The sequence below is a fragment of the Rattus norvegicus genome, chromosome 8 (genome assembly GCF_021556685.1).
Source record: "Rattus norvegicus strain SHRSP/BbbUtx chromosome 8, alternate assembly SHRSP_T2T, whole genome shotgun sequence".
NCBI classification, from domain to species: Eukaryota; Metazoa; Chordata; class Mammalia; order Rodentia; family Muridae; genus Rattus; species Rattus norvegicus.
In genome coordinates, this window is record NC_141541.1 from 17,141,587 (window position 1) to 17,168,662 (window position 27,076).

Genomic DNA, 27,076 nt, shown 5'->3' on the forward strand with positions numbered 1-27,076 from the left:
TCTGGCTGCATGAATAACTCCTTGAGAGTGTTTACCCAGTCTTCACAGGTGAGGTACGCCTGAGCCTCTGCCCAGGATGAAGTCCGAGCTGCTCTCCTTGGCTAGCTATGCATGGGTTTGCAGCCCTCCATCTCCAAATCCATTTGATCATGACAACAAATGTGCAGGTGGTCACCAAAGGTCAACAGTAGCGTCTGTAGCCCAGATACGGCCCATGCTCAGCAGGGATGAAGCTAAGTGGCTGCCACCAACAATTCCTTAAACATCCCCTAACTGCTCGTTTGGTCAGCTCACTGTCACAGTCATAAGGTTTCCGTAGTCACAGGAGAACTAATTTATGCAAAAGGCAAGATGATTCTTGTGTGCTACAGCAAGCGAGGAAAAATGTGCTTCATAAATCCCACATACAGAACAAAAACAAAACAAACAAAGCAAAGCAAGGGCCCCAAAACACATCTTTCTTACGAAAAGACAGTTGTAAAAATTATAAACTACTGCTGTGAGGATCTAACGCATGTTGCATGGTACAGCGTCTTTAGAGCCAGACACTGAGTAACGATACTGGCTCCCTCCTACTTACCTCCAGCCGGGTGTAATCCCAGCACACGCCTGTATGCTGAGACGTGTAGACTTTACTCAATGAGATAAACTTGAGCAGCCAGAAGAGTGTTGAAAATGTCCAGCAAGTTTGTGATCTCCATACTTAAGGCCAAGACAAATCACTTCAGTTCAGGACACCATGGCACTGTGGAAGTCAACATAAAGCCAGATGGCCATGTCAGCCAGCTATGTCAGTGGGGTAAAATTAAGAGTGGAGAAGCAGACTCTCGGCCATCTGACTCTCAGCAGTTCCACAGTAGAGAGAAAAGTATGTAATGCTGGAACAAGGAAACTAATCCATGGGAAGGAAACTAAAACAATAAGTGAACGTCTGCCCCTCATACCACACACAAGGTCAACTCTGGATAAGTCACAAATCAAAACATGAATGAAAACTGGGTTTCAAAGGAAAACCTGGGATAATACTTCTGGGCTTCGGAGTAGCTGAATATTGAATAATAACCAAAAAGCTATACGCCCGAAAAACAATATTGGACTTCACCTCTGTTGAGCCCAAGACTAAGAAGACTATGGTGCCATCCAGAAGCTGAACAATACCGATTGCAGCACAAAGACTGGGAAAACAATTCTAAGGCAGACTCTGTGGGAAATTTCTATGATTCAGTTGAAAAAACACTGAACAAGTAAACACCCCCCCCCCATAATGAGTCCTTGTTCGTTTAACAATGAAACCTATGCAAGTGACACATGACAAGGTTTTTAGTATCTTTGATCACCCGGTAAATAAAAACGAAAGACATAATGAGATATGTTACACCCACTAACTTATTAAACTAAAAGCTATCGAGGGAGGCGGGTTAGTAGGTAAAGGCTTGCAGAACAAGCCTGAGGAGCTGTGTTCAGTTCCCCAGTGTGCACATAAAAACTCGGGCATGGAGGCACATGCCTATACCACACGGCTCTGAGGGCAGAATCGGGGGCTGCCTGGAGCTCACTGGCCACACAGTCTAGCTGAATTGGTAACCTCCATGTTCCGTGAGAGAACTCATCTCAAAAGCTAAGGTAGAGGGTGATTGTGGAAGACAGTTGGCGCCACATGCATGCATGAACATTTGCATGCTAATACACACGCCCCCTCTCCCACATACACACACACACACACATACACACACAAACACAGCATGTATACAAGGTATCAAGAATTGGTGTTTCAACAATGAAGCTGTTCTAGAGACCTCAGAATGTTTGAAATATGAGCAATGTGGAACATCTATCCCCCAAAAGTGATTGAAGCCAGCCCAAGAGAGAGGCCACGTGAGCTACAGAGAGCAATGCTGTTCAGCTGGACCTGCCTGTGCCTCTTTGAGCTCACGTCCCAAACCCTGGCCCAGCTGTGGGGGATGAACTAGATGACTTAGTGTCTGCTTTCCAGGGTTCCGTCCTATCCTTCCTCGTAGCTCCCCCTCCCTCTCTTGTGGAGTGGGGATGTTTACTCCGTGCCATTGCATCTTGGAATTAAGTGATTTTCTTTTTCCTTTTTCAGGGATTCACAGCTGACAACTAGACTTCCATATCACAAGACACTTTCAGTTCGGAGTTTGGGGGATACCTGAAGATGAATTCACGTACTGAGATAGGTGTGAGCCTTTGAGGGCCAGAGTAGTCAGAAGTTACAGTTTGGATGGGAAATGTTCCTTACAGGGAAGATTTGAACACTTGATCCCCGGCAGGTGCTGTGCCTTGGGATTGCTCCAAACTTTAGGGGTTGAAGTGTAGTTTGAGAAGCGGGTGGCTATGGACATGATTTTGGAGGTTAAACTGGTCTGGCTCTCTTTCCTTGTTCTATGTTTACTGTCTTCCAAGAAGCACACATCCTCTTCCTCCACAAACTCCTGCTACCATGACATCCTGCTTTCCCGTGGGCCCATAATCAACAAAGTCGAGTACTGTAAGCCTAAACTTCCGAAAACTTAAACTAAAGCATCTGTGAGTGTACTGCCTAGTTTAAGTCAACACGACACAAGCTGGAGTCATCTGAAAGGAGGGAGCCTCAATTGAGAAAATGTTTCCATATGATTGGGCTGCATGCAAGTCTGTAGGGCATTTTTAAAATTAGTTATTGATGGGGAGGTCCCAGCCCACTGTGGGTGATTCTATCCCTAGGTTGGTCCTGCGTTCTGTAAGACAGCAGGCAGAGCAAGCCATAGGGAGCAAGCCAGTGAACAGCACCCCTCTATGACCTCTGTATCAGCTTCTGCCTCCAGGTTCATGTCCTGTTTTGAGTTCTTATCCTCCAAAGATGAGCAGCAAGGAGGACTTATAAGCCAAAAAAATCTTTCATCACAGTAAGAGTAAGAGAAACCATGACTAAGAAAATCTCTGTCTCTGTCTCCCTGTTCTCTCTCTCTCTCTCTCTCTCTCTCTCTCTCTCTCTCTCTCTCTCTCTCTCACACACACACACACACACACACACACACAAACACACACACACACACACACGTACATGCATAGTCATAAAGGTCAAAGGCAAAATATTTGAATATGTAAAACATCCATATGATTTCAGGTTTGCATAGAACTTTTTTTTTTTATTAACTTGAGTATTTCTTATATACATTTCGAGTGTTATTCCCTTTCCCGGTTTCCAGGCAAATATCCCCCTAATCCCACCCCCTCCCCTTCTTTATGGGTGTTCCCCTCCCCCCATTGCCGCCCTCCCCCAAAAAATCTAGTTCACTGGGGGTTCAGTCTTAGCAGGACCCAGGGCTTCCCCTTCCACTGGTGATCTTACTAGGATATTCATTGCTACCTATGAGGTCAGAGTCCACGGTCAGTCCATGTATAGTCTTTAGGTAGTGGCTTAGTCCCTGGAAGCTCTGGTTGCTTGGCATTGTTGTACATATGGGGTCTCGAGCCCCTTCAAGCTCTTCCAGTTCTTTCTCTGATTCCTTCAACGGGGGTCCTATTCTCAGTTCAGTGGTTTGCTGCTGGCATTCGCCTCTGTGTTTGCTGTATTCTGGCTGTGTCTCTCAGGAGCGATCTACATCCGGCTCCTGTCGGTCTGCACTTCTTTGCTTCATCCATCTTGTCTAATTGGGTGGCTGTATATGTATGGGCCACATGTGGGGCAGGCTCTGAATGGGTGTTCCTTCTGTGTCTGTTTTAATCTTTGCCTCTCTATTCCCTGCCAAGGGTATTCTTGTTCCCCTTTTAAAGAAGGAGTGAACCATTCACATTTTGATCATCTGTCTTGAGTTTCATTTGTTCTAGGCATCTAGGGTAATTCAAGCATTTGGGCTAATAGCCACTTATCAATGAGTGCATACCATGTGTGTTTTTCTGTGATTGGGTTACCTCACTCAGGATGATATTTTCCAGTTCCAACCATTTGCCTACGAATTTCATAAAGTCATTGTTTTTGATAGCTGAGTAATATTCCATTGTGTAGATGTACTACATTTTCTGTATCCATTCCTCTGTTGAAGGGCATCTGGGTTCTTTCCAGCTTCTGGCTATTATAAATAAGGCTGCGATGAACATAGTGGAGCACGTGTCTTTTTTGGTTGTGAGCCTAGCCTTTAACGGCTGAGCCATCTCTCCAGCCCACGTGTCTTTTTTATATGTTGGGGCATCTTGTGGGTATATGCCCAAGAGAGGTATAGACGGATCCTCAGGCAGTTCAATGTCCAATTTTCTGAGGAACCTCCAGACTGATTTCCAGAATGGTTGTACCAGTCTGCAATCCCACCAAAAATGGAGGAGTGTTCCTCTTTCTCCGCATCCTCACCAGCATCTGCTGTCATCTGAGTTTTTGATCTTAGCCATTCTCACTGGTGTGAGGTGAAATCTCAGGGTTGTTTTGATTTGCATTTCCCTTATGACTAAAGATGTTGAACATTTCTTTAGGTGTTTCTCAGCCATTCGGCATTCCTCAGCTGTGAATTCTTTGTTTAGCTATGAACCCCATTTTTTAATAGGGTTATTTGTCTCCCTGCGGTCTAACTTCTTGAGTTCTTTGTATATTTTGGATATAAGGCCTCTATCTGTTGTAGGATTGGTAAAGATCTTTTCCCAATCTGTTGGTTGCCGTTTTGTCCTAACCACAGTGTCCTTTGCCTTACAGAAGCTTTGCAGTTTTATGAGATCCCATTTGTCGATTCTTGATCTTAGAGCATAAGCCATTGGTGTTTTGTTCAGGAAATTTTTTCCACTGCCCATGTGTTCCAGATGCTTCCCTGGTTTTTCTTCTATTAGTTTGAGTGTATCTGGTTTGATGTGGAGGTCCTTGATCCACTTGGACTTAAGCTTTGTACACGGTGATGAGCATGGATCGATCTGCATTCTTCTACATGTTGACCTCCAGTTGAACCAGCACCATTTGCTGAAAATGCTGTCTTTTTTCCATTGGATGGTTTTGGCTCCTTTGTCAAAAATCAAGTGCCCACAGGTGTGTGGGTTCATTTCTGGGTCTTCAATTCTGTTTCATTGGTCTATCTATCTGTCTCTCTACCAATACCATGCACTTTTTATCACTATTGCTCTGTAATACTGCTTGAGTTCAGGGATAGTGATTCCCCCTGAAGTCCTTTTATTGTTGAGGATAGTTTTAGCTATCCTGTGTCTTTTGTTATTCCAGATGAATTTGAAAATTGTTCTGTCTAGCTCTTTGAAGAATTGGATTGGTATTTTGATGTGGATTGCATTGAATCTGTAGATCGCTGTTGGTAAAATGGCCATTTTTACTATATTAATCCTGCCAATCCATGAGCATGGGAGATCTTTCCATCTTCTGAGGTCTTCTTCAATTTCTTTCATCAGAGTCTTGAAGTTCTTATTGTACAAATCTTTTACTTGCTTGGTTAAAGTCACACCGAGGTATTTTATATTATTTGGGTCTATTATGAAGGGTGTCGTTTCCCTAATTTCTTTCTCGATTTGTTTCTCTTTTGTGTAGAGGAAGGCTACTGATTTATTTGAGTTAATTTTATACCCAGCCACTTTGCTGAAGTTGTTTATCAGCTTTAGTAGTTCTCTGGTGGAACTTTTGGGATCACTTAAATAAACTATCATATCATTTGCAAATAGTGATATTTTGACCTCTTCTTTTCCGATCTGTATCCCCTTGACCTCCTTTTGCTGTCTGATTGCTCTGGCTAGAACTTCAAGAACTATATTGAATAAGTAGGGAGAGAGTGGGCAGCCTTGTCTAGTCCCTGATTTTAGTGGGATTGCTTCAAGTTTCTCTCCATTTAATTTAATGTTAGCAACTGGTTTGCTCTATATGGCTTTTACCATGTTTAGGTATGGGCCTTGAATTCCTATTCTTTCCAGGACTTTTATCATGAAGGGGTGTTGAATTTTGTCAAATGCTTTCTCAGCATCTAATGAAATGATCATGTGGTTTTGTTCTTTCAGTTTGTTTATATAATGGATCACGTTGATGGTTTTCCGTATATTAAACCATCCCTGCATGCCTGGGATAAAGCCTACTTGATCATGGTGGATGATTGTTTTGATGTGCACTTGAATTCGGTTTGCCAGAATTTTATTGAGTATTTTTGCGTCGATATTCATAAGGGAAATTGGTCTGAAGTTCTCTTTCTTTGTTGGGTCTTTGTGTGGTTTAGGTATAAGAGTAATTGTGGCTTCATAGAAGGAATTCGGTAGTGCTCCATCTGTTTCAATTTTGTGGAATAGTTTGGATAATATTGGTATGAGGTCTTCTATGAAGGTCTGATAGAATTCTGCACTAAACCCGTCTGGACCTGGGCTCTATTTGGTTGGGAGACCTTTAATGACTGCTTCTATTTCCTTAGGAGTTATGGGGTTGTTTAACTGGTTTATCTGTTCCTGATTTAACTTCGGCACCTGGTATCTGTCTAGGAAATTGTCCATTTCCTGCAGGTTTTCAAGTTTTGTTGAATATAGGATTTTATAGTAAGATCTGATGATTTTTTTGAATTTCCTCTGAATCTGTAGTTATGTCTCCCTTTTCATTTCTGATTTTGTTAATTTGGACACACTCTCTGTGTCCTCTCGTTAGTCTGGCTAAGGGTTTATCTATCTTGTTGATTTTCTCAAAGAACCAACTTTTGGTTCTGTTGATTCTTTCTGTGGTCCTTTTTGTTTCTACTTGGTTGATTTCAGCTCTGAGTTTGATTATTTCCTGCCTTCTACTCCTCCTGGGTGTATTTGCTTCTTTTTGTTCTAGAGCTTTTAGGTGTGCTGTCAAGCTGCTGACATATGCTCTTTCCTGTTTCTTTCTGCACGCACTCAGCGCTATGAGTTTTCCTCTTAGCACAGCTTTCATTGTGTCCCATAAGTTTGGGTATGTTGTACCTTCATTTTCATTAAATTCTAAAAAGTTTTTAATTTCTTTCTTTATTTCTTCCTTGACCAGGTTATCATTGAGTAGAGCATTGTTCAATTTCCACGTATATGTGGGCATTCTTCCCTTATTATTATTGAAGACCAGTTTTAGGCCGTGGTGGTCTGATAGCACGCATGGGATTATTTCTATCTTTCTGTACCTGTTGAGGCCCGTTTTTTGACCAATTATATTTGGAGAAAGTACCATGAGGAGCTGAGAAGAAGGTATATCCTTTTGCTTTAGGATAGAATGTTCTATAAATATCTGTTAAGTCCATTTGGCTCATGACTTTTCTCTTAGTCTGTCTACGTCTCTGTTTAATTTCTGTTTCCATGATCTGTCCATTGATGAGAGTGGGGTGTTGAAATCTCCTACTATTATTGTGTGAGGTGCAATGTGTGTTTTGAGCTTTAGTAAGGTTTCTTTTATGTATGTAGGTGCCCTTGTATTTGGGGCATAGATATTTAGGATTGAGAGTTCATCTTGGTGGATTTTTCCTTTGATGAATATGAAGTGTCCTTCCTTATCTTTTTTGATGAATTTTAGTTGAAAATTGATTTTATTTGATATTAGAATGGCTACTCCAGCTTGCTTCTTCTGACCATTTGCTTGGAAAGTTGTTTTCCAGCCTTTCACTCTGAGGTAGTGTCTGTCTTTGTCTCTGAGGTCTGTTTCCTGTAGGCAGCAGAATGTAGGGTCCTCGTTGCATATCCAGTTTGTTAATCTATGTCTTTTTATTGGGGAGTTGAGGCCATTGATGTTGAGAGATATTAAGGAATAGTAATTATTGCTTCCTGTTATATTCATATTTGGATATGAGGTTATGTTTGTGTGCTTTTCTTCTCTTTGTTTTGTTCCCAAGACGATTAGTTTCTTGCTTCTTCTAGGGTATAGCTTGCCTCCTTATGTTGGGCTTTACCATTTATTATCCTTTGTAGTGCTGGATTTGTAGAAAGATATTGTGTAAATTTGGTTTTGTCATGGAATATCTTGGTTTCTCCATCTATGTTAATTGAGAGTTTTGCAGGATACAGTAACCTGGGCTGGCATTTGTGTTCTCTTAGGGTCTGTATGACATCTGTCCAGGATCTTCTGGCTTTCATAGTTTCTGGCGAAAAATCTGGTGTGATTCTGATAGGTCTGCCTTTATATGTTACTTGACCTTTTTCCCTTACTGCTTTTAATATTCTTTCTTTATTTTGTGTGTTTGGTGTTTTGACTATTATGTGACGGGAGGTGTTTCTTTTCTGGTCCAATCTATTTGGAGTTCTGTAGGCTTCTTGTATGCCTAAGGGTATCTCTTTTTTTAGGTTAGGCATGTTTTCTTCTATGATTTTGTTGAAGATATTTACTGGTCCTTTGAGCTGGGAGTCTTCACTCTCTTCTATACCTACTATCCTTAGGTTTGATCTTCTCATTGAGTCCTGGATTTCCTGTATGTTTTGGACCAGTAGCTTTTTCTGCTTTACATTATCTTTGACAGTTGAGTCAATGATTTCTATGGAATCTTCTGCTCCTGAGATTCTCTCTTCCATCTCTTGTATTCTGTTGGTGAAGCTCATATCTACAGCTCCTTGTCTCTTCTTTTGGTTTTCTATATCCAGGGCTGTTTCCATGTGTTCTTTCTTGATTGCTTCTATTTCCATTTTTAATTCCTTCAACTGTTTGATTGTGTTTTCCTGGAATTCTTTCAGGGATTTTTGTGACTCCTCTCTATGGGCTTCTACTTGTTTATTTATGTTTTCCTGGAATTCTTTCAGGGATTTTTTGACTCCTCTCTATGGGCTTCTACTTGTTTATTTATGTTTTCCTGGAATTCTTTCAGGGATTTTTGCGATTCCTCTCTGTAGGCTTCTACTTGTTCTCTAAGGGAGTTCTTCACGTCTTTCTTGAAGTCCTCCAGCATCATGATCAAATATGCTTTTGAAACTAGATCTTGCTTTGCTGGTGTGTTTGAATATTCCGTGTTTGATTTGGTGGGAGAATTGGGCTCCGATGATGCCATGTAGTCTTGGTTTCTGTTGCTTGGGTTCCTGCGCTTGCCTCTCGCCATCATATTATCTCTAGTGTTACTTTGTTCTGCTATTTCTGACAGTGGCTAGACTGTCCTATAAGCCTGTGTGTCAGGAGTGCTGTAGACCTGTTTTCCTGTTTTCTTTCAGCCAGTTATGGGGACAGAGTGTTCTGCTTTCGGGCGTGTAGTTTTTCCTATCTACAGGTCTTCAGCTGTTCCTGTGGGCTTGTGTCTTGAGTTCACCAGGCAGGTCACTTGCAGCAGAAAAGTTGGTCTTACCTCTGGTCCCGAGGCTCAAGTTTCCTCGTGGGGTGCTGCCTACGAGCTCTCTGCAGCGGCAGCAACCAGGAAGATCTGCGCCGCCCTTTCCAGGAGCTTCTGTGCACCAGGGTTCCAGATGGTGTTTGCTGTTTTCCTCTGGCGTCAGAGATGTGTGCAGAGTGCAGTCTCTTCTGGTTTCCCAGGTGTGTCTGCCTCTCTGAAGGTTTAGCTCTCCCTCCCACGGGATTTGGGTGCAGAGAACTGTTTATCCAGTCAGTCCCTTCAAGTTCTGGCGGTGTCTCAGACGCAGTGGATCTGCTGCTCCTGGGCCCTCCTCTACGGGGACCCAGAGGCCTTATACAGTTTCCTCTTGGGCCAGGGATGTGAGCAGGGGTGGGCAGTGTTGGTGGTCTCTTCCGCTCTGCAGCCTCAGGAGTGCCCACCTGACCAGGCGGTGAGGTCTCTGTCCCAAGGGGTTTGGGAGCAGAGACCCGCATAGAACTTCTAATACTGCATAGGAATCATAATGAAAGACTGATAAGTTCAGTTATAATCAACTCAAGAATTACATTCCTTAAAAGGGAGAATATCTTCTCTGTTTGGAATAGGGCAACAGAACGTGAAGGGCTGGAGAGATGGCAGGAGTTCAGTTGCTCTTACCAAGATGCCCTTAAAGAGAACTAAAATTCAGTTTCCACCATGTCAAGAACAACTGTTAACTCTTGCTCCAGGGGACTAGCTCCTCTTCTGGCTTCTGTAAGTAACTGCACACACATATACACACACAGGAAAGAAATACATACTGTTTTAAAGTGAAAAGTGAGTCTACAAACTGGAATATACATCTTCACTGAGATACAAGTTTGTACAAGTTTGGTCTCGTTCTTCCTCCCAGCTCCAGTCCCAGAAATTAGACTCGGACTCAAAATATATTTGCAAATACCTCAGTCATACAGTTAGGCTCTTCTCCAAATAGATCATAACTTAAAACAACCCACTTATTTTATTCTGTTGTGCGGCTGGTAACCTGTGCTTGGGTACCATATTGCGTATGTCTCAGCACAGTTTCCTAGGTGAATCTCCCGTGCCTGGCTCTATCCCAGAATTCTTTTTGCCTCCTGGGTGTTCCATTTCCTATTCAACCCTTTCCTCTAGGCCACAGGGCTTTTTAATTAACAGCTGATACACCCATGTAATACACAAGATAGTCTCTCTACAGATACCTGGAGGGATTTCTGTTCATCGAAGGCATTCATATCTGAACTTACAGCAGAATGAAACAGGTAACCCGATGAGACCTGGGTGCATACACACAGGACAGAAATGGATGTAAGTACACACGGATACCTGATCGCTTTCATTAAAAAGATGTCACTCAGGCGCCACTCTGGACATTCCCAGAAGCCTGGCAGTTCATAGCTGGTGAATTAAGAGACACTGGCATTGTCTGTCCACCGCTGGAAGACAGACGGACCATCAGAACCTGAAACGCCATCTGGCATTCTCTAGTGAAGTGAATGTGCTCTACTTTAAAGACAAGCTATTTTGTCACATGGATCGAAACTTAGAGAAACCGCTGCCCCTTGTACATCAGAAGGCATGGACAGTGATGTTCGAAACTCACACAGAATGTAGAGGCGCACGTGGAGAATGGCCCAGTTTTTCCTGTGAGAATCGTTAGCACACGCCTGTGTGTTCATGCAACACTGTACCTTTGGTCGGCCTGGGGCAGATCATGTGAACCCACGTGGGCAAACCTCATCCGTGCAAACTGAAACTAACAGGCTGCTGGTGGAAACATCACACTCAGCACGAGGTGAGCCCACTTAGGTCTCAGGTGATGTTTATTGAACACAGCTTTTCCCAAAGCCCTTAAAGAGAAAAGTGTAGTCACAGCAGAGGGAGGGAGAGGGGTAGCCTGAGGACTTCCTATGCCTTCAGAGAGCCCAATGAGGATCAGCTCTGTCCTTCTGTCCTTTTGGGGTACCAAATACAAAGATGTTCACTTTGGCTTTTTTCTTTTTTTTAAGATGTATTTGTGTGTGTGTGTGTGTGTGTGTGTGTGTGTGTGTGTGTGTGTGTGTGTGTAGGTATGTAGGTAGGTACGTATGGAGGTCAAAAGACAGAATCAGACCCCTTGAAACTGGAGTCACAGGTAGCTGAGGACCAACTGATGTAGGTGGGTGCTTGGAACCAAGCTCAGGTCCTCTGCGAGAGCATCAAACACTTTTAGTTGCGGAAGCATCTCTTTAGCCCCAGTTTTGTCTTTTTTTAGTGCTTTATTCACATGGTATAAATATTCTTTTGGTGTATATAAATATCTCATTTAAATACTCTGAGTTTTTTCTTTCTATGCTTGTTAAGGAACAGAGAATTAAGAGAAGTCATTTGGCTCCTGCTCATAATATTACAAAAAAAGCAATGTATTCCTTTCAACATACCTCTATTAAATTTCTTTTCCTCGGCTGTGACAAAGGATAAAGCAAATGTCCCTCAGGGACAACAAGATCTTTCTAGATTATCACCTCTACGTCTGCAGACACATTTGCTCTTTATTTAAATGACAAACAATCATATCTATTGGGCATTCCTCCAAAGTGAAAAAAAAAGTAGACCAAGAGAAAGATCGTGTTCCAGCTATCGAAAAAGCAGCCATACACAAAGCGTCTCTTCCTCAGAGGGAACAATCCCACCATCCAGATCCCCACTGCTGTGCACATTTATGAAGTCGGCTTAGGAGAAGCCAGGAAGGCACGTGAGTTGGACAGAGTTGACAGTTTTGCATGAGAGGACGGAGACATGAATTCAAACTTCTGACTCCTGCTCTTCTAAGTGCTTTTAGAAAATTAATTTGAACATGAAGGACAAATGCACCAATGGTTAAACAATTAGGCAGCCGAGAGGCCGATGCTATAGTTTGGGGTGAGGCATTTTTGCCAGTTTCCATATCTCTAACGCACCCCATCCATTTGTCTTCCCACCTTCCTCTCCACTCACTCCCACTGCTCTATGTGTTTCCTGACACAAGGACACACAGACACATGGACACACAGCAGAAACCTCTGCCTTACCACACAGTTCTATCTCATAAAGACAGGAACCTTAACTAAATATGGTTGTTTTCATGTGAAGGGCTTCACATGGGCGTCAGGATGTACATAATCTCCACCATGAGATTTCACCACCTTCATGCCCAACCCTTCTCCAACAGAGTCTCAGGCTACTGCCTTTCTATGTTCATATCTTTCTCTGCTTCCTTAGAAAAACAATGGAACGTGGCCCCCATTTTTATCTTGTAGAAAATAAACATTTCTGCACTAATATCGGAAGTTTGTTCAAAAATGTTACAGTGTTTTGAGTGTTCCAGGAGAATCTAAAAAATAAAAAGAACACATTAGGGCCAGCAAGGTGGCTCAGCAGGCAAAGGGACTTGCTGCCAATTTGAGTTTCATCTTCAGCCCCATGTAGTGGAAGGAGAGCACTGACCCCTTCAAGTTTTCCTCTGACTTCCACATGTGTGCCATGGACTATGTACACACACACACACACACACACACACACACACACACACACGTGCACACACAATATACATGTATACACATTCAACACATACAACACATGCATGCACACATAGCACACACAACACATACACAATATAATACACACACATACAACACACACAGACCACACATGTATGCACACAGAACATACATGTACACACAACACACACAACACATGCATGCACACACAACACACACACCATACACATATAATACACACACGGACAACACACATACATGCACACATAACACACATAAAACACATACATGTATACACACAACACACATGCACACATAGCACATACAACACACGCATAACATACATACAACACACACAATACACACAACGTATATATACAACATGTACAGACATAAATAAGTATAAAAATGTAAATTACAGCTAAGTAAAATTGAACACAAAGAGCACACCTCTATTCACGGTAGACATCTCTGGCCCCTGCTCTGATGCCCAACGTCCTAAGAGGCAGCAGAACTGATCTAGGTCCATGTCTCATTTCCTCCCTACTCTCTATACAAAGAGACTTGGGAGAAGGAAGAGAAGGAGGCGAAGGGTCGGATTAGAGTTGAAGTCTGTAACTTCCTGTGCCATTAGTGGTAAATCCCCAGGAATGGTAGAAGGGTGCTCCACAATCCTGCCCAAGCCAAGGACATTCTAGCATCTCTCATGGACAGTGGAGTGTCTTAGAGATTCTTTTTGCCACACAGAATCTGCAAATCCATATTGAAGAAGAGCATGAGGAGGAAGTTCTTGAAAGGCTCTTCCATGTCTACTCTGAAGTTTTGAGATGTAAATGAACATGAAGATTGGTAGCCCTTGTTCCTGAAATTTCTGAAAGAGGAGGCTTGGTAGAGCGTGTTCTCGCAGAGCAAGAGGAGACCTGGAAAGAATATGGAAATGGTATCCATGAATTCATTCCCACTGGACTTTGGAGTGTGAGAAGAGAAACTTTGGCATCCTCATGCAGTTCTGGAAGAAACCCATGTCTTAAAGATGAACATAGTAGCTAGATGAAGCAAAGCTTGCCCTATCTCACCTTCAGGTTAAACAGTAACAGTTACCAGAGCAGACAGAATTCAATTAAACCACTACGGGGCCTAGGATACTCATACACCATGCCATAACCACTTACAGAAGATCACACCTCCATTTCCTGTGCACCTCCCCCCCCAACCCCCCTGCCCCAGTTCCCACCCGAATGGCTAGTGCCTGGGGAGGAGGGGAGGAGAAAGCTCTCAGCCCTGCAACCTGCCCTAACTTCCCAGGTAGCACATATTGAAAAAACGAGAAAGTGGGCTTGTAACTCCAGTTTGAATGTAGACAAAGATTTTCATAACGACCCCAACTGCCCAGATACAGCCTGTGCCCAAAATGCCACTCAGAGGCTGACTTGATGATTGACACAGACCAGGGACCTGTGAGAGGCAGAGAAGGCAGGACTGGGGAGTTGTCCTTGGCCCTGTGTGCCCCACGGCAGGTAGTGACGTCTCTCCTCCCAGGTACCCACATCATGCTCACACAATAAATAATGGTTATAGTCTAAGACATGATGGCTTTCACTTTAATAGTTTCTGAAATGTTTCTTTAGTTTATTTTTCTGCTCTTCTAGTTTGAAAGTCACCCTTCCATCTATTTATCAACTGCTTATTGACTATCTAGTGTGCTCAAACTGCAAGAAGGAGCAATGTACCCTGCTCAGGGAGCAGGTACTGCCTGGCCCACAGCTCTCAAGAGCTTCAGCTGCAGCCCTCCTGCACTTCTCAGACCCCAGCCATCCCTCTTCCAACCCCACCTCTGGAATCCTTCTAAACCACAGTTCTTTCCCCAGTAAAAATCTCCCTTTTGTCAGTGAAACGATCCTAGCCTTCTTAAACAATGCTTTGGACACATCAATCTTCTCCGGTGTGGGAAGGGCTATTTCAAGTCAGTAAGGTTTCTGAGTCCTTGTCCCAGCTCCATTTCTTCCTGGATAAATGTCTGGACTGTGTACATCTCCCCTGGGAACCTCAGTGTTCTGGGGAGAAGAATATACCTGCCCCCGAGGGGGTGCTGTGAGAATCATGTGAGCTAATGTATATAAAACACTAAGAATTCTGTAATGATGTTCAATGTTATTACAATTCAGGTGAACTGGGGCAGGTCATTTACCCTCCCAGAGCCTTAGGCCTTTGCCTAGAACAGAACAGATCATTTACAGCAGGCTAGTCGACTTCATAAGGTTGATGTCAGACCCACTGTGATACCAGATGTGAAAGACATCTGTATTATAAAGAATCATCCAACTGTAAGGGATTAGCATTTGTGATGCTGCACTGAGTTGAAAGCTTCTTTTAAAAAGACTCAAAAGAAAATAAGGAGGGAGGGTGGGTACAGCCACGTTCTGCTGCCTCTCTGGGGCATTTATCGGTAATTTGGAAACCATCTACCTCCTTGAGTTACTTTGGTTCTGCTTTGGATCAAAGTGCACCAAAGAGGTGAGACTCCTGTGTTACTCATCTGTCCTCTGAGCTTGGTTTCCTGGGAAGTGGAACAATTCCTGAGCATTTTAGGTTTTGAGGAGAGTCGATGGGACATAAGTCCCAAAGGTTACAGAGTATCAGTATACAAAAAAAGTACTGATAACTTGAGTCCTTAGAGAGACGCTGGAAACATACATGGCAAGGGTTTTCCACAGGTGCCGCTGACCTCTAACTTATCACCTACCACAGTTGGTCAAGACGAGTATTGGGAGAGAAGGAACTGACCTCACTGGCTTTTGGAATAACAGGCAATTGTTACAGTGCAGTGAGATATAAGGTGCAGAAAGGACCTGGTGGTAGCTGGTCCCGGGGAATAGGTTGTCTGTGTGAGTGGCTGTGCTGGAGAATTGATTGCTGTGATATGGCTTAGGACTGTTACTAGAGTCACTGACCCTGCCTGAGAGGAGGGAATCTCCCACTGATCTTTCCAGTCTTGTGGGGACAGTGAGTAACACAGTCCCCAAATGTGTCTTTCTCTTACCCTGAAGTATCTGGGCTTTCTCTCAGGTGTTTCTAAGGACAAGGGCTAAGAAAGTCTTCATGTCCCCGAGGCCCACATCCCTATATCAAGAAGGAACCAGAGCAAAGCCCTGTTCTGCCCATCCTGTTAAGGAGCTGCTTAGGGAAGGGTCACTCTGATCTGGAGCCTCTCCCTGCTTGTTACATCCTTTCAAGTTGGCCTTGGAAATTGGGAAGTCCATCTTCTGTATCCTCCCAAATACCCATTGCAGCTACAGCTTCAGAGGGCATTAAAGCCTCAGTGTTGACACCTTCTCTTGCAATCTACTGTCCACCCATATGGGACATTCAGCAATCAAGTGTGTAAGGATTCCGGCACACCTGGCTCTGCTTCGAGGACCAAGGCTCTGAGAGTTAACAAGATACCAGTGGCTTTCTATAAGAAATCTACAGTTGTCCAGCAGTTGGAGGAGATGAGGAGAAAAGAAATAAATATAGATAAATATTACAGATTGGATGGCAATAGGAATGCTCTTGAGAAATGTCAGGCAAAGCAGGCAGCATGGAGAATCCACTGGAGTCAAGGAGGGGGCAGTAAGAAACTCTCACTCTGCTAATTGTCAAAGGAGCACTCTCTTCTCCACCCTCTATGCCAAGCTGGTCTCCTGGCCCTTCTCTTGAAGCGTTTCCTCTAGTTCAATTACTAAAAGATGAGTTCCTGAGCAGGGACACTCAGGACCGCAATCCCATTCTGTGACCTTGACTGTCACCATTGGCCAGTCTATAGCTTCCGTGTTTAAAAGACATCTGTGCATCATGTGGTATCCTCTAAGTAAGTCTCAGTGGAAGTGGACAGGCTAAGTAAACAGGAAGTGCAAAGGACCTGAGGCTGCAGCACACAGTGACCAAGGTTTGCACACAGTGATGGAAAACGGTGTCAGAGTTATAGGGGAAACTGTGGGTCACATAAGGACTTTGAGAACACTTATACTAGTTACGTATTTCCACAATGGTGTTGCATAAAACAGCTGGACAGCCCAGAACTTAATTCACACATATCTTGCCTGGGAGTTTACAGTTCTGCTGAGTTCACATGCTGACCTGTTCGCTTAGGGTCAGCTGTTGGCTTGCAAGGCTGGCAGTCTGGGATGGCCACATTACTCTGTCCAGCTGTTGAGGGCAGAAGTGTGATGACTAATCCCGTGCCATCTTGATGGAATTTAGAATCCCCTAGGAAACACATGTATCTGTGAGGGCCTTTCCAAAGAGGTTCAACTGAGGAAGGAAGATACATCTGGAATGAGAACAGCATTGTAGCACAGGCTGGGGGCCCAGACAGATTGAAATGCGAGCACCAGCTTCCTGACCGTGAACACAATGTGTCCAGCTGGGTCACATTCCTGCTGCCACAGTTACAGCACTCTTACCACCATGCCTGGCCCCATCTCTGTGGACAGCATCCTCAAACTGTGAATTAAAAAAAAAAAACAAAAACAAAAAAAACAAAAAAAACAGAACCTTCTCCCTGAAGCTGTTTTTCCAGGCATTTTGTCACGATGTCACACCAGGGTTCTTAAAGAGGACAGACTCAGAAGTGGCACACTGTCATTTAAGTTGCATTCCATAGGCCAAAACAACCAGGATCTAGACCATGCCTCCTTGGAGTCCCGTGGAGACGGACTGTACAGTTGCTTTTTAATGGAGACCTGGAGAACTAGTGAAGCAATTAGCATGTGAGCACACACTGGAAGGATTTTGAGTTATTCTGAATATCAAGGAATGTCATCAAGGGCTGGAGGAGAGGGAGACATTCCTGGGTCAACATATACTTTAAAGTGATCGTTCTGACAGATGGGTTGCGTGAACCGTAGGGGACGGGATCGAGGCAGCTAAGAGAAGGATAATGGGGAGCGGGAGAAGGAACACACACAAATGCTTGCACTTTAGAGCCTGGGCCCAGGTAATGTGGCAGCCTCTGGATTCACTTAAGGATGAGCGAAGGATTGCATGTGATGAGGAAAGGAAATGCTATTATTACACAGCTGGGCAAGGAGCCTGAATGCGGTATAGAGACATCATTGTGGGAGATGTTGGCGACGCTCGAGGCATTGACGTGGCTAGAATCACCACAGCAGTGGGCATGGTTAAAGCAGAAAGGAAAACAAGAGGCTGGGCCTGCAGTTCTCCAGTAAGGACAGACTGTTTCCAAGAAGCCTGAGATGGATCAGCCAGTGGTACTGAGGGAAAGCCAGAGGCCGTGGTGTTCTGGAGGCCATGTGTGGAAAGAGCATAAAAGAGTTGGGAGACAATTAGTGGGGTCACCACTAAACCCAGCTTCCGCCGGAGAAGCGCCTGGAAGATGAAGGCCTTCTGAGATTTTCTCTGGAATGGGGACTCCAGCCGAGGGTGAGGGTGTAGGTGAGAACAGGAACCCGACCTGCTGAGGAAGGCCCTTGAGCCTCCTGTTACTAGAGTTCTCTAGTGCTCAAGATGAGAGGATCGTCCCAGGGAGCAAGCTGAGGAACCAGAAGTAGCATTGCACCCAATCTGACAGACGCAGAGGTGCACTGGGCAGAGAATGAGGAAGTGAGTGCTCGCCTGTGAGCAGAGCTGTGGTAAAAGCTACCGTTGACAGAGGAGAAAGGGAAAGGAAGCAGGCAAATGCTGAGCCTGAGAAAGAAAACCTGTGGGTGATCTGAACCAAGACATTTCCTGCCAGATTTGCATTGCTCCCAGTCTCTGATCCACACCCTTCTCGGGTCTTCTTACCAGAACTCCACTAGCTTCAGAGACCCAGCTTCCTCTACATGTTTCTCAGTCTGCAAAATTCTGGCTGTCCCAGAGAGATCGAAGGACCTGGAGATGGAGAGAAACAAGCCAGACTTCAGGCCTAGCTTCATGGGATTGTTGGGGAAGAGTTTTCTATAAAAGTGTCTTTTAATTTGTAAAGTGTTACCCAAGTATACGAACAAATGCTCTCAGGGACAAGCCTGGGAGATGCCCTTTCTATACAGTGTTAAGAGGAGAAAGGCGTTGAAATATGGCTTCTCATGGAGGCACAGGGGAAGACAGTCCCAGAGCCAGATGGGAACAATAGTAAGAGAGGCCCACCCCCAGCCCACAGTACCCTCTCTCCCTCCCACCCCTGAAGCTATGCTAGGATGAACTTGCTCCTCTGTCTTCGCTGACCTCACAGTCTGTGTGAGGTTCTTGGCACACGTGTGTTTGATGATCCCCAGGAAATCAGCCGCCTTGAGGATGGAGGACAGGAAGACACAGTCTTGGAGGGAAGTCCCTGGGAGCTCTGAGGAAGGAAAGTCAGGAGTTGTAGACAGCTCTGCAGACACTTTAAGAAGGACTGAGATGAAAGAGGAGACCCTGAGGGTAAAACAGGTCCACAGCAGCCACCAAAGCAGCACTGTGTGTGTGTGTGTGTGTGTGTGTGTGTGTGTGTGTGTATACACGAGAGTGTGTGTGAGTGTGTGTGTGTGAGTGTGTGAGTGTGTGTGTGTCTGTGTGTGTATGTCTGTGTGTGTCTGTGTGTGTGTGAGTGTGTGTGTGAGTGTGTGTGTTAAATCCTTTGGAACTGGAGTTATACACAGTTATGAGTCACCATGTGGGTGCTGGGAATCAAACCCAGGTCCCTGGGAAGGGTATTCAGTGCTCTCCAACCTTATTACTATTTTCTGCAAGTTTAAATTAGATTTCTAACTTTAGTCCAAAAGATATAACATTGAACACATTAATGGAATATCTTGTATTTTCATTAACTATTAAGTTAATTATTAAATTAATTATTAAATATTGACATTAATAATGTCAATATGAACAAACATGTAAAGGACATTAAATCAGCTCCTGTGCTCCTGAGGTACCAGGTACAGTGCCCAAGAACAGTTGGAACAGTGTTCATTACCTGATAGATGGATAGGAAAAACATGGTCCATGCATGCAGCAGAATACTATGCAGCCACAAAAAGAATGTGTGATAGCGTGGCTGCAAGTGGAGCTCACTAGGTTGAGCGAATTAAGCCAAGCGTGAAAGCACAAGTCCCACACTCTCTGTGGCATCGGAGACAGTTGGTGTCACAGAAGGTAAGAGCAGGACGGAGGTTACCAGGCTCAGAGAGTGAGGAGGGAGGGGAAGAAGTGGGTGGTAGCTGTGTTTGACCTGATTTACATGCCACTTTCTTTTGTTTTCCTTTGGTGTCTCTCATTTTTTCCCATGATGCCTGAGGGTGGCTTTCCAAGACAAGCAGGTGTCTGTTCGGCCTTTATTGGCTCCCTCTGCTCACCTGCTCCTGTCAGCACTACTGTTACTGGGGAAGGGCTCCTAGCTTACGAATCAGACAGCTTGTGTGTGACCCTTCTCCCCCCACCACCCCGGCCCCCGAGTACTAGAACAGTGTACACCAGCTCCAATATAAACTGTGCTGCTTGGGGCTTGTACCCTGCAGAGCAACTTCTGCTGAGCCATCCAAGCCCAAGGAAAAGTAACCCACGGTGACAAAACAAAGGCAGCTTTAGCTCAGGCCGGTACCTGCCTGTCAGAAGAGGCAGGCGAGGGCACCTCTGGGTAAGCATGGCTTTTGGTGTGCTGCCAAGCTGACTGTCCCGAGTGTGACAAAGCATGGGAGGGGCCCAGTGGGCCCCAGTCAATGAGAAACAGAACTGCCCTAAAAATAACAATGAATGAACAGGCTTGCTAACACAGGCTTGCTTCAGAGTTGGGCTGGCACAAAATCAGACCTAATGATAGGTTCAAAAGGAAAGATTCATGGTTGGGATTCGGAATCCTGTGAGATAACGGGTTATCCACAAACAAGTCCAAAGCTCTTCTCTTGGTTTTCCCAGAAGGTCTTCCAGGACAGGTCTCTTGCCTGGCAGCTGCCCTCTGTGGAGGACTCCACAGCCATATCTGGAGTTGTTTATTCCAGAGTGGAGAGACGGAGAAGGTGAACTCACATGGGTGCCTAGTTCCAGGTCACACATGCAGAGTGAGAGACTCAAAAGGAGAGAGCTTCTCTCGGAGGGATGGGGAGAGGAACTCAGCAGCCAGAGGGTCTTCTTCAGGCCTCAAATATTTACAGAGCTCTTCCTGAAAGATGAGGCACATGAGTAACAGCCATCATCCCGCCCACACGTTGCTTATCAAAGTGCACATCACAGAGTGATTTAAAAATAAATGTGTGGGGGTGGAAGATGATGGCTGTTACCAAAGATACCTGGAGATCATTTCCTTCCTGGCCCAAGTCCAGCTGCCTGGAAGCCCGTGCTGGAAAAGTTTATGAAGGTGTACATGGGTTCGAGATGACCACAGTGAGGCTCCAGGTCTGTCAGTGCTGTCTATGAGGATGGAGGGGGTTGCTGCCTGTCCAGAGCTTGGAACTCCCTACAAAGAGAAGAGCTGAGTTCTAGGCAGGGAGGTGCAAGGTAGAAGGGAACCAGCTCTACCTCAGCACAACTGAGGCTCTGCATCCCTGCCATTGGACAACAGGATGTAACGACATATTCCGGAAGGAATAGACAAGGAAGGGCACAGTCATGGAGAGAAGCAGTGAGGAAGAAGGGGATGGAAGGTTCCCAGAGGCCACAGGACAACAGCCTGTTAACACATTTGCTTTTCATGGCAGTGAGCTCCTATGAACCCTCCTGTCTTTCCTTGACCAGAGAAAGTCAAGGTGAGTTTGTCTCAGAACCCAGCAAACTTTCCCACAGAGCTACCCTGAGTACAACTTGGAAACAGTTTGAATGGCCTCTTAAGGATTCTGTCAGAAGCTACAGCCTTTGATGGCAGAGAAATAGAGAGCAAGAAAGTGAGAGACCGGGAGGGAAAGAAGGAGAAAGAGACAGTGAGAGGGAGAGAGAGTTTAGGCACACTTTCGTTCTACAGCTAACACCTGCCGATAGTGGTAGGCCAGCCTCTCTGTGAAGCCCGAGGTCCCATAGAGATATTATTATCTCTCTGTCTTCAGCTAACAGGACTGTATAAACAGCGGGTGCCCATCGAATGTTTATATGGGGAGTAAAGGCATGAAGAAATGATTCATTTCTATTTCCAAAGGATTCGGAGATTCAGGGGAGATGTTCTAGTTAGAGAGCAAAATGTTCAGTTCAACACTTAGCATTTCTAAGGAGTACATAATAATCACCATCATGGAAATGACTAAAATTTACTGAGGGATTACCAGGTGATTCCCAAGAGCAAACTCGTCAGAGGAGACTGCTTTAACATACAATGCTAGAATTCCAATAGCCCAAACTGTAATCCAACACAGATTGTCAGGAGAGAAAGGAATGGTATGTTCCACATGGACCAAGGCTCATTCCTCCTGGCTGTGCCGTCCCTGACCACTCTGCTTCACTCCTGAGTCCTGTGCATCCACCTAGCAGAGGAGGAAGGAAATTTAGATGTTCAAGGGGGACTATACGGAAAAAAACCCAGTTGAACCCACTTTCCCTAGATCAAAGAGTCACAGAATCTTATCTGGATTCCTGGGGATTGGAAAGTGCCTGCTGGTGACCAGATGTAGAATAGAGGTTTGCAGTGTGTCTGAGGAGCTTCTGCCACGATATGCTAACTCACCTTTCAAGACAAGCTGGTGAGTCAGACACTATTTGAGTTTTCGGTTCTTACATGAGGAAACTTGGAATTCAAAGCAAGGGCCACCATTGAACATCTAGTAAATAACAGGACTGGGTATTCTAGACTAAACAAGCTAGGCTTCTTGTGCTGACGCTCAGGGAGTTGACCTGTGTATGTCCTTGTGACTTAGGGGGTCTGACAGAGACAACTTAAGAGGGAGGGGCTTATTTTGGCTCATGGTGAGGGAGACATAACGGGGACTCCGTAAGAAGGCACACATGGCAGAATCCATTCACATGGTGGTAAACGAGGAAGCAAAGGTTACCAAAACCCAGAGCTGGGCTATAGCTTACCTTAGCCAGCTAGGCCACACCTCCTGAAGGTGCTGTGCTGTATTCTCTAAGACAGCAACGCCAGCAGGGAGCTTATGGAAAACACCCATGAGCCTTCTGGGAAAACTCAGGTTTATACTACAGCTGCCTACCTACTTCACCACACAGGTGCCCACATGGCTGATTTGGTCTTTTCTGGATCTAAACTTCTGATGCCATTTGGCCAGAATAGACTACCCTGTGTATTTCCCATTGCACAGACATGGTATGGGCTCTTAGCTCCACTCTCCTGGAGAAGAAACAGATGACTTATATAACGTGGACGTACGCCTTTGGCTGACGCAGACACAGCCCGACTAGACTACGTGGCCCTTTAGTAGCTCTGACAGAATTTTCTCTGCTTCTGTCATATCGCACTTCCCCAAAACTGAATATTAAAAGTCAGTTCACCAACCCACTTACTCTGGAACACCTAAAATATCTGCTGGGTCAGTGACCTCAACTCTGAGGTAACCTTAGCCTTCACATCAGATTCTACTCTTAACACCTTCAACAGCCCACGGCCTTCCTAACGTAACATCATTAGGTTGGCACTTCTAATACTCATAGAGGTTCTCCCCAGCCAAAACCATACAGGAAGCAGAGAATCAGATACACCACTAGGCTGACGCAAGACTAGAGATAAACCCCAGACTTCAGCAAGGGGTGGGTGGTCTCTCCAGATCAAGTGCAAGCTAACCCTGGCTGCCCTGCTGAATGCAGATGTATGAGTCGTAGCTAGGACAGGGTCTGCCTACCAGGCTGTCTTGTCTCCTCTCCTGCAGTCTTCCCTGGAGTGACCTGTCTACTCTGACCCAAGCTTCTCCGTGCCAGGCATTAGCTTTGAGAGTCTTCTTTTCTCTCTCTCCCCACCCCTTTCTCAAGGCATTAGTGCAATCAGACATCTTTCTCGGGTTGGTCTCTGTGGGGAGAAAACAGGAAACGAGTCTAATTAAAACCACTGCAGTGAGTAGGAAGAGTTCATGAGGACAACAGCAGTGTGATCGGGGGAAACTGGCAGATAAAGGCAGCAACAGTAGCTACAAGCCTTTGGGCCATTTGACTTCACGGTATCTTCAATTAGGACCGTTGTACTGGTCACAGAGGCTCACTGCTGAGTCTAACAGCAGCAATGATGGCTGATGACAGTGTGGAGAACCCTTCCTGTTGGAGCCATTGATCCTCCATTTCCCTGACCAATTAATTGTGTGTTCCTATTACTATGACAAAATACCAGAAGCTGGGCACTTTATAAGTAAAGAGGTAAGTTTAGTTCATAGATTTGTAAGCTGCATTGTACACACTCTAACAAGGGTCCCTCTGACTTCATCACACAAGACTGATTATATAATGGTGTACAAGGATTACACACAGAATGGGGAGGGGGTCAACCTTGTTCTTTTGTGGTAATCCCCTCAAGAGAACTCTCTGAGGCATTTCAAAAACTGTATCAATCTTTTCTGAGGATTAACCTCCTACAATAGTATGTTCTATCTTAAATTGCCACACTTGAGGGACACATTAAAACCACACCAAAGCAAGTACCAGAGAGGTGCTGAGGGCCAGATTGGTTAGCAAGGGACCCAGGACACCCAGAGCTCTGGCCTTCAAGACTGTCCATCCCCTCTGCCCACCCTTGGATGTGTGAACTAGTAAGTGGTAGGTTCTCATCTTCATAAAATGTAAGCTCCTAAAGCATTTACTCTGGGAGGGGATGTCCACGCATACATGCACGTGTGTTTGTGTGTGTGTGTGTATGTGTGTGTGTGTGTGTTCTATGTGATATGTGTGTTGTATATGGTGTGTGTTGTATGAGTATATATGTTGTGTGTGTGTTGTATATTGTGTCTGTTGTATGTGGTGTGTGTCTATTGTATTATGTGTGTTGTATGTATGCATATATATGCATGCATGCATGTATGTATTGTTGTGTGTTGTATGTTGGTGTGTGTGTTGTATGTTGGTATGTGTGTTGTATGTTGGTTTGTGTGTGTGTGTGTGTGTGTGTGTGTGTGTGTGTGTACATGGAAGGGGAACTGTGGCTTCTCATTCTTAAGCTGGTCTAAGAACCGGGGCTTTAGAACTCTCCATGCCTCTCAGTTCAAAAAGAGTTCTTTGCCACCTCATTGAGAAGTCCTTCTTCTGTCCTAATTCCCATGGCTATGAACTTGGCTCACCCCTTCTGTGTTCTCCCCGTGCTCCGCCAAGGATCTGTGCTCTCAGTGTTCAGTGGCCTCCTTAACCCTCCCAGTTTTTAATCTTCTAACAGAGACAGAAAATCTTCCTTCATCCACACTGAAACATCTTCAGAATAAACATGGGGTCTCAGGTAGGTTCCTCAAGGAGTATATGGCCCAACCATTGTCGGCCTCAGTCCTGTCTCATCTGCCTTGTTTCCTAGACGATGCGCTCTATTCCACTCTTCAGAGACACCAACCTCTTTCTCTCCCTGTCTTTGCCAGGCTGTTTGTTTTGACAGAGCCTTACTCCCTCGCCCAGTTTCTCATGCTCACACCCATCTTCTGGCAGATACCCTCTTTTTAGTCTTCAATGTCCAGCTTGTACCCCATTTCCTCTGAGCAACCTTCTCTGATCCCCTTGCCCCAAATTATCTCGGGGTCCCGCAATGAAGGTTGAGATAACCATGTACTTTTCTTTGTGTTACATGGTGACTTATTTTCTGTGTTCTTAATAGACAAGCAGAGCTGCATGTGAATAGTCTGCAGGAGCTGGTGTGTTTGTGCGCATGCATTGTAAATGCTACTCTGGAGAGAGTTAGCTGACACCCCGGCAACATCTAATCATTTGCATGTGGAAGCCGCTAACAGGAATATAAACCCATTGTGGTAGAAACCCATGGTGGGGGTTCTCTAATACAAAATGCTCTCCCGTGAACACACAAGAAGCAGATACCAATAACAAAGCCCTCTTAAAGGCTGGGGTTCGGGGACGTGTGTGTTCCACCAGTGAGCCTTTGAGAATGATCGGAAGGGCTGCAAGGAAGAAAGTGTAAAGTGATCAGCCATTTCTCCTCATCATCTACCCTTTCCTGGCTCCTTCCCGGAAGCTCTGTGACAGTGCCTCCCACTCCTAGCTACCCAAAGCTGTGTAACAAATCCTCAGAAACTTAGCATCCGAAAACAGGACATGCTTGTGGTCTCACAGCTTTGAGAGCCAGGAGTGTACACACAGCTGAGCCAGGCCCTCCGCTCTGCACTGGCATCAGAGCCTCAAGGGAACTCCTTTGTATCGGAGGCCTGCATTAGGGAAAGCTTTGCTTCCAAGCTCTCCCCGGCAGGTGACAGGTCCTATTTTCTTGCAGAGATATGTCTCACGGTGATGGCTTACTTCTTCATAGTAAGCATCCTAGAGAGGAGGCTCTGAACAAGCCGAGTGCTACAGTCTCCTGGAATCACAGACTCACAAAGATCCACATCACCTCTGTGCTCACCTCTGCACAGGGGATGGCTTTAAACAATTGCAGAGAACTCTGTACAATGGTGAGAATGATTCAGGGGTAAGCAACACAGAATGTAGAGACCATGATCTGCTTTAAAGTCTGCCCACCCAACCTCTAAGACAGGGACATTCAGATGCGGACCATATCCTGACAAAATACCTTTCTGAGAAAATTGCATAAACCAAACCGAAAACCAAGTCATTTGGTGACAGAGACCACACACATCTGTCTGTATTTGTTAGTTCTGTGTTTTTGAGGAAGCTGGTCACTGTGAGGAGATGAAGAATTTAAGATCAAAGAGGCAAAGGAACCAAAGTCAACCAAGAGGAGAGGGCCCCTGCTGGTAGGAACAAGGAAGAAGTGTGGTGTGTGTGTGTGTGTGTCTGTCTGTCTGTCTGTCTGCATGTCTGTGTGTATCTGTTTGTCGTCTGTCTTTTTTTCTGTGTGTCTGTCTCTGCTGGGGGTGGGGTTCAGTGTATGTGTGCCCGTTTCTGTGTGCTTTGTCTGTGTGTCTGTCTCTTTGTCTGTGTGTCTGTCTCTGTGTATGTGTCTGTGTGTATCTGTCTGTCTGTCTGCATGTCTGGGTCTCTCTCTCTCTCTCTCTCTCTCTCTCTCTCTCTCTGGGCTGGGGTGGGGGTGTTCAGTGTGGGTGTGTGGGTGTGTGAGTGTGTGGTGTGTGTTTTGTGTGTGTGTGTGTGTGTGTGTGTGTGTGTGTGTGTCTAACACCAACCCTGCAAGGCTCAGCGCATCTCCTATATTCAGGCGCTGCCTGGGTGTGTATACTCTTACTTCCTGGCTCCAATGCTTCTCCAATTGTGAGAGAAGCTTACCTTAAGCCTCAGTCTGCTTTATGTCCCACAACGGTCGCTATTCCTCAAGGTGCCTTGGAGCACCCA

General features: G+C 45.1%; 1 long non-coding RNA gene across 6 annotated transcripts in view; it reads right to left on the reverse strand.

Moving 5' to 3' along the window:
- LOC103693014 (uncharacterized) overlaps positions 1-27,076 on the reverse strand; it is a 215,299-nt gene that overhangs the window by 157,188 nt on the left and 31,035 nt on the right. The window contains exons 1-5 of one of the 6 annotated variants that reach the window (XR_015627517.1): positions 23,479-23,581; positions 18,953-19,067; positions 18,533-18,619; positions 16,865-16,993; positions 11,742-13,665 (exon numbers count right to left, since the gene is read on the reverse strand). This is a non-coding gene — a long non-coding RNA (uncharacterized LOC103693014). Of the gene's footprint in view, positions 1-580; positions 746-11,233; positions 13,666-16,864; positions 16,994-18,532; positions 18,620-18,952; positions 19,068-19,679; positions 19,917-23,478; positions 23,643-27,076 lie in introns of those variants that run through there. The other 5 variants (XR_015627512.1, XR_015627511.1, XR_015627518.1 and 2 more) reach the window with 5 other exon arrangements.